The sequence below is a fragment of the Mobula hypostoma genome, chromosome 4, assembly GCF_963921235.1.
Source record: "Mobula hypostoma chromosome 4, sMobHyp1.1, whole genome shotgun sequence".
Lineage (NCBI taxonomy): Eukaryota > Metazoa > Chordata > Chondrichthyes > Myliobatiformes > Myliobatidae > Mobula > Mobula hypostoma.
In genome coordinates, this window is record NC_086100.1 from 67531975 (window position 1) to 67548147 (window position 16173).

At 42.3% G+C, this 16173-nt stretch overlaps 1 protein-coding gene across 10 annotated transcripts in view; it reads left to right on the forward strand.

Moving 5' to 3' along the window:
- The first annotated feature begins 3016 nt into the window (after positions 1-3016).
- Positions 3017-16173, forward strand: part of LOC134345363 (SPRY domain-containing SOCS box protein 1-like) — a 368280-nt gene continuing 355123 nt past the window's right edge. For 5 of the 10 annotated variants that reach the window (XR_010017664.1, XM_063045909.1, XM_063045893.1 and 2 more), the window contains exon 1: positions 3017-4509. The gene's annotated coding sequence lies outside the window, so the exon portion shown is untranslated. Of the gene's footprint in view, positions 4510-4873; positions 5051-16173 lie in introns of those variants that run through there. The other 5 variants (XM_063045894.1, XM_063045895.1, XM_063045901.1 and 2 more) reach the window with 3 other exon arrangements.

The window sequence follows — 16173 nt, forward strand, 5'->3', positions numbered from 1 at the left end:
AAATATGTTCGTCCATCGTCGTCATCGATGAAGACCTCGACACCATTGATGATGTCAAGACTAGCGCATGACTTGGATTTAAGTAAGGGAGAGTTGTGCAGCATCAGACTCACTCTATCTTTCCAATTCCCATCTGAATCCAGTTTCAAGACAGAGTCCAGACGGCTGGAGATGGGACTAGGTGCAGTGGATGAACATACTCTACACGTTCCACGACGCTTGCAGAGACCGCCTTCTTGACCGTTGGACCTTCCATTGGTCCCGTCCGCTCAATCCGCTGGAGTCTGTCTTCACATGCTGGGATAGACAACTCCCTATCTCACCGAGGGTTTGAGACTTTGGGACGGGAGATGAAAATAATTAACTTGTGAAAAAAATTGAAATAGAGGGTGGTTTTCACTGAATGGCGAAAAGCTTTTCTTTAATAAGGTTTATTTTTAATTATAAAGGGTTTGTTAGAAAAACATGGAGAAAATTGGTTTTCTTTCTGATTAGCTAATACTAGATCAATTATCAATTTTTAAATTGTAACTACAAGAACAAAGAAAAACATCATCAGGAACGTGTTGAGCAGAAAATTGTTTGATCATGGAATATATTGTCACAAAAATAGTACAGAAGAGATTATTGATCAAGTACTGTAAGAATTTGAGAAAATACAAGATAATACTTTCTGGAAGGGAATAAAGCTAACTGTTTAATATTTCAGATTGCTTTTACAAAGATTGCAGAATCACAATGAACCTAATAGCTCCAAAATTTACTGTAAGCTTAAAGACAACGTATTGATGCAGTAAAGAAGGCAAAACGTAAAGAAGACAAAACAGCGGCTATATTTCATCAGGACTTTGAGGAGATTTGGTTTATCACCTGAAACACTCCGAAATTTCTACATATGTACCATGGGAAGCACTCTGACTGACTGCATCACCGTCTGGTATGGGGAGGGGCGTGGGGGCTATCACAGAGGATCGAAGTAAGCTGCAGAAAGTTATAAAATTATTCAGATCCATCATGGGTACTAGCCTCCAATGTATCCAAGACATCTTCAAGGGGCAGTGCCTCAGAAAAGCAGCTTCCATCATCACGGACCCCCACCACACAGGACATGCCCCCTTCTCATTGTTACCATCAGGAAGGAGGTACAGAAGCCTGAATGCACACACTCAGTGATTCAGAAACAGCTTCATCCCCTCTGCCATCCGATTCCTAAATGGACATTGAACCCATGAACACTACCTCACTACTTTTTTAAAAAAAATCTCTTTTTGCACTACTTACCTTAACAATTTAATATACATTTGTATATATACTTACTGTAATTAGTTTTTTTCTGTATTTAGCATTGCGCTGCTGCCACAAAGTTAACAAACTTCATGACATGTGCAGGTGATGTTAAACCTGATTCTGATTCCAGAGCAACGCATGGAAAATGCTGGCAGAACTTATCAGGTCAGGCAGCATCTATGGAAATGATTAGCAGTGGACGTTTTGGGCAGAGACCCTTCATCAGTCAATAATATTGTTTCTATTTTACTTAATCATATTTTGTGATCTGGACATGTCTGGCAATGTGAGTATTTATTATAGCAATTCCCTTTGTGAAGATGCTAGTGTCAATCATTTCAAAGACTGACAGAGAAAATCTGCAGATGCTGGAAATCCAGGCAACACACACAAAATGCTTGAGGAGCTCAGCAGGCCAGGCAGCGTCTATGGAAAAGAGTACACTGTGCACTTCACCTGTAAGTCTGTAGGGGTCATCTACTGTATCTGGTGCTCCCAGAGTGGCCTCCTGTATATTGGTGAGACCCGGCGTAGATTGGGAGACTGCTTTGCTGAGTGCCTACACTCTCTCCGCCAGAAAAAGTGGGATCTCCCAGTGGCCACCCATTTTAATTACACTTCCCATTCTCATTCTGACATGTCAGTCCATGGCCTCCTCTACTGTTGCAATGAGGGCTCTCTCAGGGTAGCCTCCAACCTGATGGCATGAACATCAATTTCTTGAGCTTCTGATAATGTCCCACTCTTCACCATTCCCCTCTTTCACCTTGTCTCCTCAACTGCCCATCACCTCCCTCTGGTGCTCCTCCCCCTTTTCTTTCCTCCATGGTCTTCTGTCCTTACCTATCAGATTCCCCTTCTCCAGCCCTGTTATCTATTTCACCAATCAACTTCCCAGCTGTTTACTTCAACCCTCCCCCACCCAGTTTCACCCATCACTTTGTAGTTCTTCCTCCCCTCCCCTCTGCCTCCTCATCTTTTTTCTCCAGCCCTGATGAAGGGTCTCAGCCCGAAACATTGTCTGTTTACTTTTTCCCCACAGATGCTGCCTGGCCTGCTGATTTCCTCCAGCATTTTGGTGTGTTGCTTATTTCAAAGACTGATCCCCATTTGCTATGAACAGCTTTGAATATGTGCCCCTGGATTGTTAGCCCTGTCCTCCAAATTAGCGGCCAGGTAATTTGACTGATGCACCCCCATCTTCATCCTCTCTTAGCGTGTCAGCCATAAATTATATTGCAAGTGTACTCTCGATCCGACCTCCTATAAATCCTTCAAACTGTAAACTTTGCAACCTCTAGCATTGTTTGATATTGAAAAGCACCTTGCAGTGATTCATAAAAAGGGCTCTGAGTGAGTGTGTGCGTGTGAAAGTGAGACGAGAAGAGAGGGTCTATCTTAAAAGAGGAAGGAGTAGCTTAATGAGACAAACCAAATTTTATCAATTAAATATGGTCCAAGTATTTTTTGCTTTACATCTTAGACAAAGCCATACCAATATTTTAAGATGTTTGCATGATTGTAGTTGTTACATAATCACATGAGTAATTGAAAGGAATTTGAGACCAATAATGATATGAAGATTGCATTTCCATATAAGACATGTTTGAATATGTAAACATATTAATAGGTGAAATGAACAAATTCAAGATTCAAGGTTCAAGTTTATTATCAAGTGTACATGACATATACACACAATTGCATAATTTGCATTAACACAAGTCCTTGAGCAACATCTTCCTGATAGTCAATCATTTCATTTTTTTCTAAGTCTTCTACTTAATCTTTTTATCTTAGTTTTGTTCTTTCAACTACTTATATGGTTTTCTGTATTTATGGCTAACTGGAAAACACAAACTTCGGAGTTCTATCCTACAAACATACTTTGATAATAAAATGAATCTTTGGACAACCAGCACACCCAAGGGTGCCTTGGATCCAGTTCACAAGTCGCCACACATTGAGTGCGAACATAGCATGCCCAGAATGATCCACAGAACACAGAACTCAAGCAAACAGAACAAAAGCAACGTATCGTTTAAAAAAATAGGAGGCAGATAGATAAACAGATCAAACAGCGAGTTTAAAAACATCCAAATTGTGTACGTGTTTCACAATACAGTATATAAAGAGTTTTTACTGACGTACAGTTGACCAGAAAGAAATGAAGTTAACACTGGAGATATGAAATACATGAACGGCAGTATTTCGGCTTCTGTCAATGGCGTTCATGTATACAGTAGTTTTCAATAATACAGGGAAACCTGTTGTATTTGCTATATCTCCGAAGATATCTCCTTTTATGTAAGCAAAAAGTCCAAAAAACAGAAACACAATTGAAAATACTGGTATTTGAAAATGAAACAGATGTAGATAGAGGAAACACTTAATAAGTCAGGTAGAACTTATGGAGAGAGAAAGACTTAACATTTCGGGTCCAGGTCTTCTATAATCTGAAGAAGTTGGAGATCGAATCAAAAAAGCCGATTCTATGTCTACAGGTGCAACCTGACCTGTTTAGGAGCTTTTAATTTCGCTTTTCCAGCTTCTGCATTTTCTTGCTTCTTAAACTGATTTTAATCACGTACTGAGACGAGGCGAAAAATCTCAACCGTTTAAATTACTCCCAATGCCAAGGTCAGAAGGCTACCGACCGCTCCACGTGCGTAATCGAAAAATGATGTGGTCTTCCTAGAACTTGAATCATGCTTCACGGTTTTTTTCAGAGGATTCTCGTCAGAGTAATATTCAAAGGATCTATTTAGAAATTACGTCCGTCTCCGCTTTCCTCTAGAGGTCACAGTGTTCGCACCGTTAGCAATGACTGCTGCAATTTAACCTGCTTCACGGACACGGAGGCCTCCCCAGTCAGGTTACAATTAATGTTAATCTCGAGGTTGCAGCGTCCGATCGGGTTTGAATGAACGACTGGGTTAATGCAGGATCGGTTCGGCAACGGAGTGGCTGGTGTGCAAGAGAAAGGACACAAAGCGTGTCCAGTGCAGGTTGGAGTGAGGGAGCGCGCGCGGGCGCGGGCGCGCCGGGTCCGCCTGTCAATCTCCGAGTCCGTGCGGGCGAGGGGCTTTGTCCCCAGAAGTAGGGAGCAGCGATAGCTGCCAGCGGGGCACCGCGCACCAAAGTTCCCCTCGGAAGCACATTAAAGGGACACGGGAGATTTATTTTCTTAAAGCAGGCAAACATTTCTCTTCTGACTCCTGCCCGGTGAGTTGCCCGCTGAAAGTGGATTTTGTAAAAGAATTGTAATTTTTTTTTGCATTACTTTATTACTAGAAATGTGTTCTTAGCTTTTACAAGAACATGTTCCAGGCTCGTGTATTTTAATACCCTAGCTCGGCTTCCTCGGAAGATTCTGGTGCCTTTCCATCATTATTTTGTTTGGTACGTTCCTTTCAGGTTGAAGTAAATTCCTGTTTAAATATATTATTTGAGATACCATAGGGCAGTTAGGAGTTTTGCTTCAGTTTGGCGTGCCCTTTCCAGATACTCTGGATCGTGCATCTGAAGGGCAGGATGCAGTCACTGGAGTGAGCTGGTCGTATCTTCCGAGGAGTCGGACTGGGTCGGAGTCCCCGGGGAGCCGCTTGAGTACGGGGCTTCATCTGGCGTTTGGGTCATTTGGGGACCTGGCCGGGACCAGCAGTCGCCGCGGGGTTAGAAATTCCCCAGGCATGGAAATTTAAATTTAGACATTTAAATTCAAATTAATCGATCTCGCGATTTGGACCCCCGCAGGCTTTTAGTGGTAAGATTTTCTTCCTTTCCTCTCCCTACCTCGCTACTGTGTCAATGTTTCCAGCTCGTTATTGCGAATAAGACATAAAAATAAGAATTTCTTGAAATCTGTCTTACAATTTTAAAACAAGCAACATTCCATGGACAGCTCGCATATTCTTAAACTATTAGCTGTTGCGCTATCTTAGTAGTTCTATACAATCTCTCCTAACCTTTAGGCATAGATATACATTTTACATTGCTTCTTGCTACATTTAAGATATTAACAGACGTTAGATCGTGTTTGGCTTTTTGGGAGAACTAATTTATCAGCTGAGGGGAAAAAAGGTTTGCTTCTGTATAGTGCCTTTTTTACAGGTGCCTTTTAAAAGGTCAAGAAGCAATTTACATCCAGTGATATATTTCTGTAGTTCAGCCATTAGTAATTTAGGAAATGCAAGCCCCCTTTAACAGCCACGTGATAATGTTCAGATAATGTTGTTTTGAATGAAGTGTATGTTGAAGGATGTGTATTGGCCTGGCGCTTGTCTGAAATAGGGCCATGGATAATTTTACTTCCACCTGAAATGGTCTTGATGTCTCATCTGAAACCTGGTACTTCTGGCTTCCAAAATAGGGGACTGAAATGTCATGCTAGAGTTTCATGTTCAGGTCTCTGCAGCAGGACTTAAAGCCGTAAACTTTTGACTCAGATGGTAATGCTACTACTGGGTTAGGGCAGACATCAACAATTCCAAACTGTTGGGACAAAGGTTAAGTAAATTATAGATAAGTGTTGTGGACACCTGCTCCCTCAAAGAATATAATTTATTTATGATAGTTAACTGTGTACCCTGATGTTGAAATAAGAGACACTGCAGACTATCATCGAAACAGTGAGCTGTTGGTGTCTCTCTGTCTCTGTGTCTCTCTCTCTCTCTCTCTCACACACACACACACACACACACACATATATATTAGGGAGAGAGAGAGAGCCTGTGGCATGTTAAACTGTTGGGTGAACGATGGTTTTTGATAGACTGTAGATCTTGGTCTCTTTGGGGGCGGGGGTTTGCTATTCCTTGTGTGTCGGGTGGTGGGGTGGCTGGTCCTATTTGCTGAGGCAGGAGGGGGAGGGTTGATACTTCTGCTGCTGTTTGTGCCCAGGAGAGGGGGGGGGTTCTTTGGGGTTCTAACGTTTCTCTGTTATTCATTCTTTGGGGTTTGTCTTCTGCTTCAAGGATGTCTGCGGAGAGTAAGAGTTTCAGGTTGTGTACTGTATACGTTCTCTGATAATAAACAAAACCATGTAATTGGTAGTCATGGATTGAAGACTATACCATGATAAGAGTTGAATGAGGCATTCCGTTTTGATTAAAAAACAGAAAATCTGAAAATCCTAAGCCGGTCAGCAGCATCAGAAAAGAAAAGAAGATCATTCAATGTTTCAGGTCTGTGAGCCAAACTCTAGCTCATCTGATGAAGGGTTGAAAATCGGAAATGTTGACTATTCCTCTTTCCACAGATGCTGCTTGTTACAGCATTTTCTGTTCTTGGTTTCAGGTTTCCAACATTTGCAAGATTTTTCTTTATTTTTCACTTTCTGTTTTGATGTTGCCTTTTTCACTGTGGTGATGATTGTTGATGCTGGGGAAGCAGTGAAAGAAAGAAAGAGCAAAACAATGCAAACCTTGAAGGTTAATCAGACTTTGATACAAACTTGTGATGGGCATAGCAAGTGGCTTGTCACACATAATATAACCTCCTCTTTCTCTCTTACTGTTTGTCAAAAAAAACCCTTTCCCAAAACCCAAGATAGTGACCATTGCTGGACAAGATTTGATGTACAATAGCAGGGCTACCCACTCATGTTCAGTTAACCATTTCTTTTGCAATGACAGTAGAAGCTGTTGTGTTCTTTACACATACCGTGGGTTACTAAGAACAAACCATATTCTGGAAGAATTAAAGCTAGAACGTTTATTTACAATAGCAAACAGCAAGCATGTCTTTAACATACAGTTTCTAGATCATTCTGTCATTTCTGCGCATGCTCCCGACTCTGTCCAATCACGTTCTTACACGTCACACGTGATATCACCACATCTTCCTTTCCTTAAAAAGAAAAACAATCAGCAACATTGACCAGAACAAATACATAATTTAACATGTCTCTATCAGTTTCCCTGGGGGTTTACAAAATCAAGTGGACCTTCTAAGTGGTTTACACAGTTCTTGTGTTTCATTGTTATTTCCTTGTTTCATCTGGTCTGCATCAGTTAACTGAAACTCTGAAGTTGGCTCTTTCTTGAGGTCTTTGCGATTTCTTCTTAACACTGCTCCTTCTGTTTGGACCATGTATGATCTGGGTTGTACTTCAAGTACTGTAGCTTTCTTAATTCTTCCACTTCCATTTGTAATGAAATACGAATCTTCTTTTCATCTAATTCATTCATTAACTGTGTAATCTCTTTTTTATGCTGAGACTTCTTAATTCCTTCACTTGTGCTTTAACTTCTTCAATTGAATCCTGATTCTTGTCACTCTGTGGCTTCAGGTCAGTATTGTACTGTACCAGCAAGTTTGGTCTCTGTATGACTTCATACTCTTTCATCAAGTCATTGTATTCTGACTCTGTGTCACTGTCCAGGACTAAGACTCTTTTTACCAAATTCAGTCTCTCACAGGCAGATAAACCAAGTATTGACTGTACATTTTTTGGCACTACCACGAATGAAAGCGTGTGCTCAATATTTTTGTGTGATACTTTTGCCACACATGTTCCTTTAACTGGAATGTCTGCACCTGATTACCCAGTCACTTTTATATTTGTCTGATGTTACTCTGGTCTAGGCTTTAATACATTAAACTTAGATTCTGCATGAACATTTACTTGTGCTCCAGTATCAAGTTGAAACAGAATATTGTTTTGATTCACTTGCAATGGAATAGTCCACTCATTCTTACTTTGTTTGTGTTCACAAAGCGCATCTATATAAAACTCCTCGCGTTCATTTTCAAGCACTACATTGATGTGTTTTATTTCCTTTCTACTTCTACAACAGCGTGAAAAATGATTACTCTTACCGCAGGTGTTGCACATTTTCCGTTACGCTGGACACTTTTTTAAGATGATGTTGCCACCCACAGCCATCACAAAGTTTTTTTTTCTTTCAGATGACGTCTTGTTCTCTGTCGGTTTCATTGTCACTGCATTATTTTTTCTAATATGTTCGCACTTTACAGCATCTATGCAGCTGTTCTCGATTAAAAAGCTCTTTAGCCTGCAACATCACGGTCTCAGAAGCTTTGCAGAGTGCCACAGCTTTTTCAAGTTCAAATCTTCTTCTAACCGTCTTTCTATCAATAGACCATTATCCAGAATGTCACAAACAATTCTGTCTTTAATGAGGGAATATGTAAGCTCTGCAAACTCACATCTTTGACTGTGGTTTCTCAACTCCGTAACAAATTGATCAATCGTTTGACCAGGTCTCTGCTGATATTTGAAAAATTTATAGCGCTCTTACGTCACATTACGCTTCGGTATACAAAATGTGTCAAATTTGTCAATTATCGCTTTTAGATTCAAATTATCTCCATTTTCAAAAGTAAAATAGTTATATACCTCAATTGTGACGTCCCCTATCACGTAGAGTAGAATTGCAGCTTTCGTTTTCTCGGTTTTATTTTCTGCTCCGGTTGCCGATAAATAATTTCCAAAACGCTGTTTAAATCTTTTCCAGTTTTCAGCTACATTTCCAGTCAGCTGAAGCATCGATGGGGGTTGCAAAACTTCCATTTTTAAAGCTGTTAGCAAACAATGAAAAAGTTCGCGCTCTTTTTTCGATTATCTTCGCTTCTCCCGTGTTAGCGAAACGAATTATTCTTCCAGACCGAATTCTGACACCATGTTGTGTTCTTTACACGTACCGTGGGTTACTAAGAACAAACCATATTCTGGAAGAATTAAAGCTAGAACCTTTATTTACAACAGGAAACAGCAAGTATGTCTTTAACATACAGTTTCTAGATCATTCTGTCATTTCTGCGCATGCTCCTGACTCTGTCCAATCACTTTCTTACACGTGACCCATGATATCACCACAGATGCTTTTTGGCATCATGTCTGTACCAGTGGCAGTAGTGATCAGTTGAAACAATATGACTCTTTTGAATGTACCCCTTCACCTATAACTAAATAATATCAAGGCCAATATTTACACTGTTGGTTTAAGTGAGTTGAATCGTCCCATACTTGCCTTTGGTTGTGGAATCTGATTTGTATTGTTGATTTTCATTTGGTCTGCTAAAAGTGTTAATGACATGGTTTAATTCTAAGGAAAAACTATTTTCCTTCTTAGGGCACAAAGCAGGAATAGCGTTTTTCATTAATTTGCTCCTTCTTTAGCTTGAATCTAACACACTAGATTATCAGCATGATTTCAGTCTGAAGGTTTTAAATCTCATCTGTAAACTTCTATCAATGAGATATTATTTCAGATCAGTTCAGATTTCTGTTTGAAATTTTAGACTGTAACTGTCACATGGAAATACATTGTCAACTCAAGAAAGGGCTGCTGGAAATTGTTAGGCATTTTGTAGTTTGAAAACTGGTTTACTTTGTGACTTTTATGTTTTATATAACTTGGGAGAGATTCTGGCTTTTTCACCAACTTCTAAAGAATGAGCTGCTATGCGCAAAGAATGCTTTTCCTCACCTACATCTTTTCCAGAAACATATGCATATCGCTGTTGTTGGAAAGTATTCTTCAATCTAAGATTCATGTCCATCCGATTTTCTCCACACAGTTCAAAGTCATACTAGTTAGTAGGAATTGGTTAGGCTAGGGTTAAATAGTGGGTGGCGTGGTTTGTAGGGCTGCAAGGGCCTGTTCTGTGCTGCATCTCTAGTTAAAAATAAAATTAAAAATTAAATTTACAGGAAAATACATTTTGAATTAATTTATCACCATATGGTTTTATCTTCCTCCATCTCTCTGCAAGTGTTGTGATCAGTGATCTCATGTTCCACCATTGCCTCTGTTTATCATCTAGGGGGGAGACTGCCTCATATGGTAACACCCTTACCTTCCAATCTGCTGGCAGGGTTCACTTGTTCATTGCTTGTCTTTTGAATCATGCCATTCCTTTATTTAATTGTTTCCCCATTCTCTAGCTTCTTGTGTATTTCCCAGTTCCTGAATCTACACAATTTCACCCCGCACCCGCCCCCCCATCCCTACAAACATTGATTGCTGCATTTTCAGTGGTTTGGAACCCAAACTCTAGAATTCTCTCCTCACCTGTTTTTATCACAACATCTTCTCTTCCATGTCTAAGACATTTGTTGGATCTTACCTCTGTGACCTAATGCTTGAAATTTTCACAGGTGCACTTCCAGAGGGAAACAGTGCACTGGTAATGCAATGTGTTCCAACTTGCCCAAGGAACTAATGGGAAATATGTTGTATGGTAAAAGTATCCATGTGCCAGTGCATTGTTTTTTCTCAGTCTTATCTCGTGGTGGCATCTTGAAAACATTATTCAAAGACATGCCTTCAGGTTTCTCGTTGTTACCTGAAGGTACCTTGATCACTACCTGGTTCACAACTAAGTGCCACTGCACTGCTTCTAGGCTTCCTTGCCTTCCAGTTTTAGACTAGTGGCAATTGCCTGCAGGTCCCCAATGTCGCCCTCACCCTGATGGCCAGCTTCGTATGTGGCTGCATCAGGTTGTGTGTAGAGCCCAGGTATGTGGGCACCAAGTACCACTATGTGCCCAGGTTCTACCTGTCGCCCTGGCTATGAAGGATGGGTCTGGCCCCACTCCCGCGCAACGCCCCAGTCAGCTGGTCGTTGCCGGCATACCTGTCCTACGTAGCAAAGTTCTTCCAGGAGAACGCCTTTGACCACAGAGCCATCAGGCAGTGCTCGGCACTGCAGGAGAAGGACGTGATGGACACAGTGGGGTGGTTCCCTGAGTAGACTGTCCAGTTCATCTGCAAAATGCCTCATCGCCAGATCTCACCAACAGGCACCAAGACCTTGCCTGGCTGGCGGTGAGAGGGGCCCTCCCAGTCAGAGCCCTCCTGTACGCCCGGAACGTCGTCTCTGCACCCCACTGCCCACGGGAGGACTGCAGTGAGGAGGAGTCTGTGACCCACCTCTTTGCACACTGCCAGTTCGCAAAGAGGGTGTGGAGGAGGATGGACGGGCTAGTGTCACGTTTTATCCCTAGCAGCTGCGTAACAGAGGACTCTCTGATCTACGGGCTGTTCCTGGGGACGCACACGGAGACTAACATCTGGTGCTGCTGGCAGATCATCAACTCGGTGAAAGACGCTCTTTGGTCGGCCCGAAACTTGATGATCTACCAGCACATGGAGATGTCTGTGGGAGAATGCTGCCGACTGGCACATTCTTGGCTGCAGGAGTACGTGCTGAGGGACGCACTGAAACTCAGTGCAGCCACCGCAAGGGCCCGGTGGGGAAGGACCACAGTATAGGTCTGTCCACCCGTGGGAGTGGGAGTATACCCCTCAACAATGATATGGTAAGCTGAACTACTGGAGTGCCACGTGGGTGGCTATAAATACGGATATGTACTGAGTATAATGGAAACGTATGTAAAGGATGAAAAGTTATTGAATGGTTTATTGTATATATTTATTTTTGAATAAAGTATATTTTGAAATAAAAAAAAATTGCCTGCAGGAGTTCACTGGGAAGGTTAAAGTCACTATTCTCACTCCACGCCATCTATTCCATTTATCCTCAATGGTTATTAAAATTAATATATTCCCAGTGACATATCTAATTAGCAATGTGATCTCTCTAATAATGACCCAAATGTGGTCTCGGCATGCAAAGCCTGTGAACCACTTTTAAGAACATATACATATGAAATAATTGAAAGCCAAAGATTGTTTATGGAAAGTTGGCCTCATTATTGTAAAGAATACAGTGGATTCTGGTTAATTGGGATATATCAGGTCCAATACATTTTGGCCCAATTAGTTGAAGTTTTGTGGAAATTGTTAAAAAGGTACGTAAAAAGGCAAACTGAGTAGCGAATGATGCATTTAAATGAAATGCTGAACAAACTAAAACACTACTAATACTACTGCAGTACTATAAAACTGGGTATTACTTACTAAAACTTAAAGACAGCGGAATTAATCCGCATTGCATTCTTTTGACTGTAAATACACATTATCAGCAAAGACACTTAGAGCAGATAATGGACTTCCTTATACCAGGCCATTGCATTTCGAAATCTTTACTTTCATTGTAACGTTCAAGATGATTGCTGATACCTTCAAAATCTCCGTAGTTTCTAATCTGTATTAGTAAAATTATTTCACTTTCAATCATGGCCATTTCTGGCATCACCAAGCTTGAATGCTTGAAACTGCAGTGGACAAACCAGTTCTGAATTGTCTTACTGATTATTTCTCACCAACTCTCAATGACACAAACACGCAACTGATGCTATTTAAAAACTATTCGCTTGAAGCACAGTGTACATCTAACAACCACCCAAGTGCATGTGTGCGCTGCTGAGGACCCGTGACTCCGCCTTCAGAGCAGGCGACAAGGCAGCCCTAACAATTGTGAGGGCCAAACTGTCCTGGGACACCAAAGAGGCAAAGCGTGCACACGCCCAGTGAATCCACAGCCACTTCCAGGACAGCGGTGACATGCGGCGCATGTGGAAGGGCATTCAGGACATAATCAACTACAGGACCTACCTGTGCTGGTGATGTCTCCCTCCCAGATACGTTGAATAACTTCTACGCTCGTTTCAAGGCGGAAAATGACGTGGTGGCGAGGAAGACCACTCCTCCTCCCAATAACCATGTGCTGTGTCTTACTGTGGCCGATGTGAGGAAAACTCTATGCAGGGTCAACCCACGGAAAGCTGCTGGACCATACAATATTCCTGGCAGAGTGCTCAGAGGATGTGTAGACCAGCTGGCAGATGTTCTCACTGACATCTTCAACACCTCCCTGAGCAGCGCCGTCGTTCCAACGTGCTTCAAGGCCACCACCATCGTCCCCGTGCCGAGGAAGTCTTCAGTGTCCTGCCTCAACAACTACCGTCCCGTTGCACTCACATCCATTGTCATGAAGTGTTTTGAGAGGCTTGTCATGAGGCACATCAAGACCCTGCTGCCCCCCTCACTGGACTCGCTGCAGTTCACGTATCGTCCCAACCGTTCAACAGATGATGCCATTTCCATCACCCTCCACCTAGCCCTAACCCACCTGGACAAAAAAGACACGTACGTTCGAATGCTGTTTATAGACTTCAGTTCAGCATTCAGCACAATCATTCCTCAGCACCTGATTGGAAAGCTGAAACTACTGGGCCTGAACACCTCTCTCTGCAACTGGATCCTAGATTCCTTGACAGGGAGACCTCAGTCAGTCCGGATCGGAAGCAGCATCTCCAACACCACCACACTGAGTACGGGGGTCCCCCAGGTCTGTGTGCTCAGTCCACTGCTGTTCACTCTGCTGACCCACGACTGTGCAGTACACACAGCTCGAACCACATCATCAAGTTCACCGATAACATGGCCATGGTGGGTCTCATCAGCAAGAACGATGAGTCAGCATACAGAGAGGAGGGGCAGTGGCTAACAGACTGGTGCAGAGCCAACAACCTGTCTCTGAATATGAACAAAACAAAAGAGATGGTTGTTGACTTCAGGAGGACACCGAGCGACCACTCTCTGCTGAACATTGACGGCTCCTCTGTTGAGATCATTAAGAGCACCAAATTTCTTGGTGTTCACCTGGCGGAGAATCTCACCTGGTCCCTCAACACCAGCTTCATAGCAAAGAAAGCACAGCAGCGTCTCTACTTTCTGTGAAAGGTGAGAAAAGTCCATCTCCCACCCCCCCATCCTCACCACATTCTACAGAGGTTGTATTGAGAGCATCCTCAGCAGCTGCATCACTGCCTGGTTCAGGAATTGCACCATCTCAGATCGCAAGACCCTGCAGCGGATAGTGAGGTCAGCTGAGAAGATCATCGGGGTCTCTCTTCCCGCCATTACAGACAATTACACTACTTACTGCACCCATAAAGTCAACAGCATTGTGAAGGACCCCATGCACCCCTCATACAAACTCCTCTCCCTCCTGCCATCTGGCAAAAGTTACTGAAGCATTCGGGCACTCATGACCAAACTGTGCAACAGTTTCTTCCCCCAAGCCATCAGACTCCTTAATACCCAGAGACTAGACTGACATCTACATCATTTATTATTATACTGTGATTTGTCCTCGACTGTGCCTATTGTCTTGTTTATTATTTATTGTACTGCCCTGCACTGTTTTGTGCACTTTATGTAGTCCTGTGTAGGTCTGTAGTCTAGTGTAGCCTTTTGTTGTCTCACTTAGTCTAGTGTAGTTTTGTGTTGTTTCATGTAGCACCATGGTCCTGGAGCAACGTGGTTTAGTTTTTACTGTGTACTGTACCAGCAGTTTATGGTCGAAATGACAATAAAAAGTGACTTGACTATTTATAAGATGTTCGGCAATAGTCTTCTGCCCGAGCTAAGCAGCATAGTATCACACATAAATGAATAGGGCCACGGTAGACACAATCTCAAGGGCATTTCATGTGGCCTTAGATCGCCTGGATAATACAAACACTCATGTCAGGATGCTATTCATTGATTATAGCTTCGTACGGCTAGATTTGGGAACAGCTTCTTTCCAACTGTGATAAGACTGCTGAACGGATCCTGACCCGGATCTGGGCCATACCCTCCAAATATCCGGACCTGCCTGTCGGTTTTTTTGCACTACCTTACTTTCCCTTTTCTATTTTCTATTTATGATTTATAATTTAAATTTTTACTATTTGCTATCGATTTGTACTCCAGGGAGTGCGAAGCGCAGAATCAAATATCGCTGTGATGATTGTACACTCTGGTATCAATTGCTTGGTGACACTAAAGTAAAGTAAGGTGTTTAACACCATCATTCCTATAGTCTTGATCAATAAGCTACAGAATCTGGGCCTCTGAACCTCCATCTACAATTGGATCTTTGACTTCCTAACTAGAAGACTACTATCTGTGTGGGTTGGTAATGATATCTCCTTCTCACAGACGATCAACGCTCAAGCACCTCTGGGATGTGTGCTTAGCCCACTGCTCTGCACTTTCTATACCCATGACTGTGTGGTTAGGTATGGCTCAAATGCCATCTATAGATTTGCTGATGTTGGCAGAATCTCAGATGGAGATGAGACGGTGTACAGGAGCGAGAAAAATCAACTAATGGTGTGGTTTCGCAGCAACAACCTTGCACTCAGTGTCGGTAAGATCAAAGAGCTGATTGTGGACTTCAGAAAGGATAGAACAGAGGAACATGGACAAATCCTCATAGCGGGATCAGAAGTGGAGAGAGTGAGCAGTTTCAAGTTCCTGGGTGTCAAGATCGCTGAGGATCTAACCTGGTCCCAACATATCGATGTAGTTACAAAGAATCCAGGACAGCGGCTATACTTTATTATGAGTTTGAAGAGATTTGGTGTGTCAACAAATACAGTCAAAAACTTCTATAGATGTGGAGAGCATTCTGACAGGCTGCATCACTGTCTGGTCTAGGGAGGAGGCGGGGTGGGGTTCTACAGCACAGGATCAAAAGAAACGACAGAAAGTTGTAAAATTAGTCAGCTCCATCATGGATACTAATCTTTGTAGTATCCAAGGCATCTTCAAAGAGCTTTGCCTCAAAAAGGCGGTGCCCATTATTAAGGACCCCCATCACCCAGGACATCTCTTTTCACGTTGCTACTGTCAGGAAGGAGGTACAGAAGTCTGAGGCACACACTTAGTGATTCAGGAACAGTTTCTTCTCCTCTGCCATCTGATTCCTAAATGGACGTTGAACCTGTGAACGCTACCATACTTTTTAAAAAAATATTTCTGTTTTTGCACCATTTTTAACTTAACCATTTAATACTCAAGAAAAGGTTTGCAATCACCTGATTATCTGCATTACTTACTCATAAAATGTGGTCTGGTAGTCATCTAAGTAACAATAATAGTCAACACAATCTTCCTAAACTAATAACACACAAACAATTGTACTTCTCATCAACACTGAGTTCACCATTTAAACAATCAG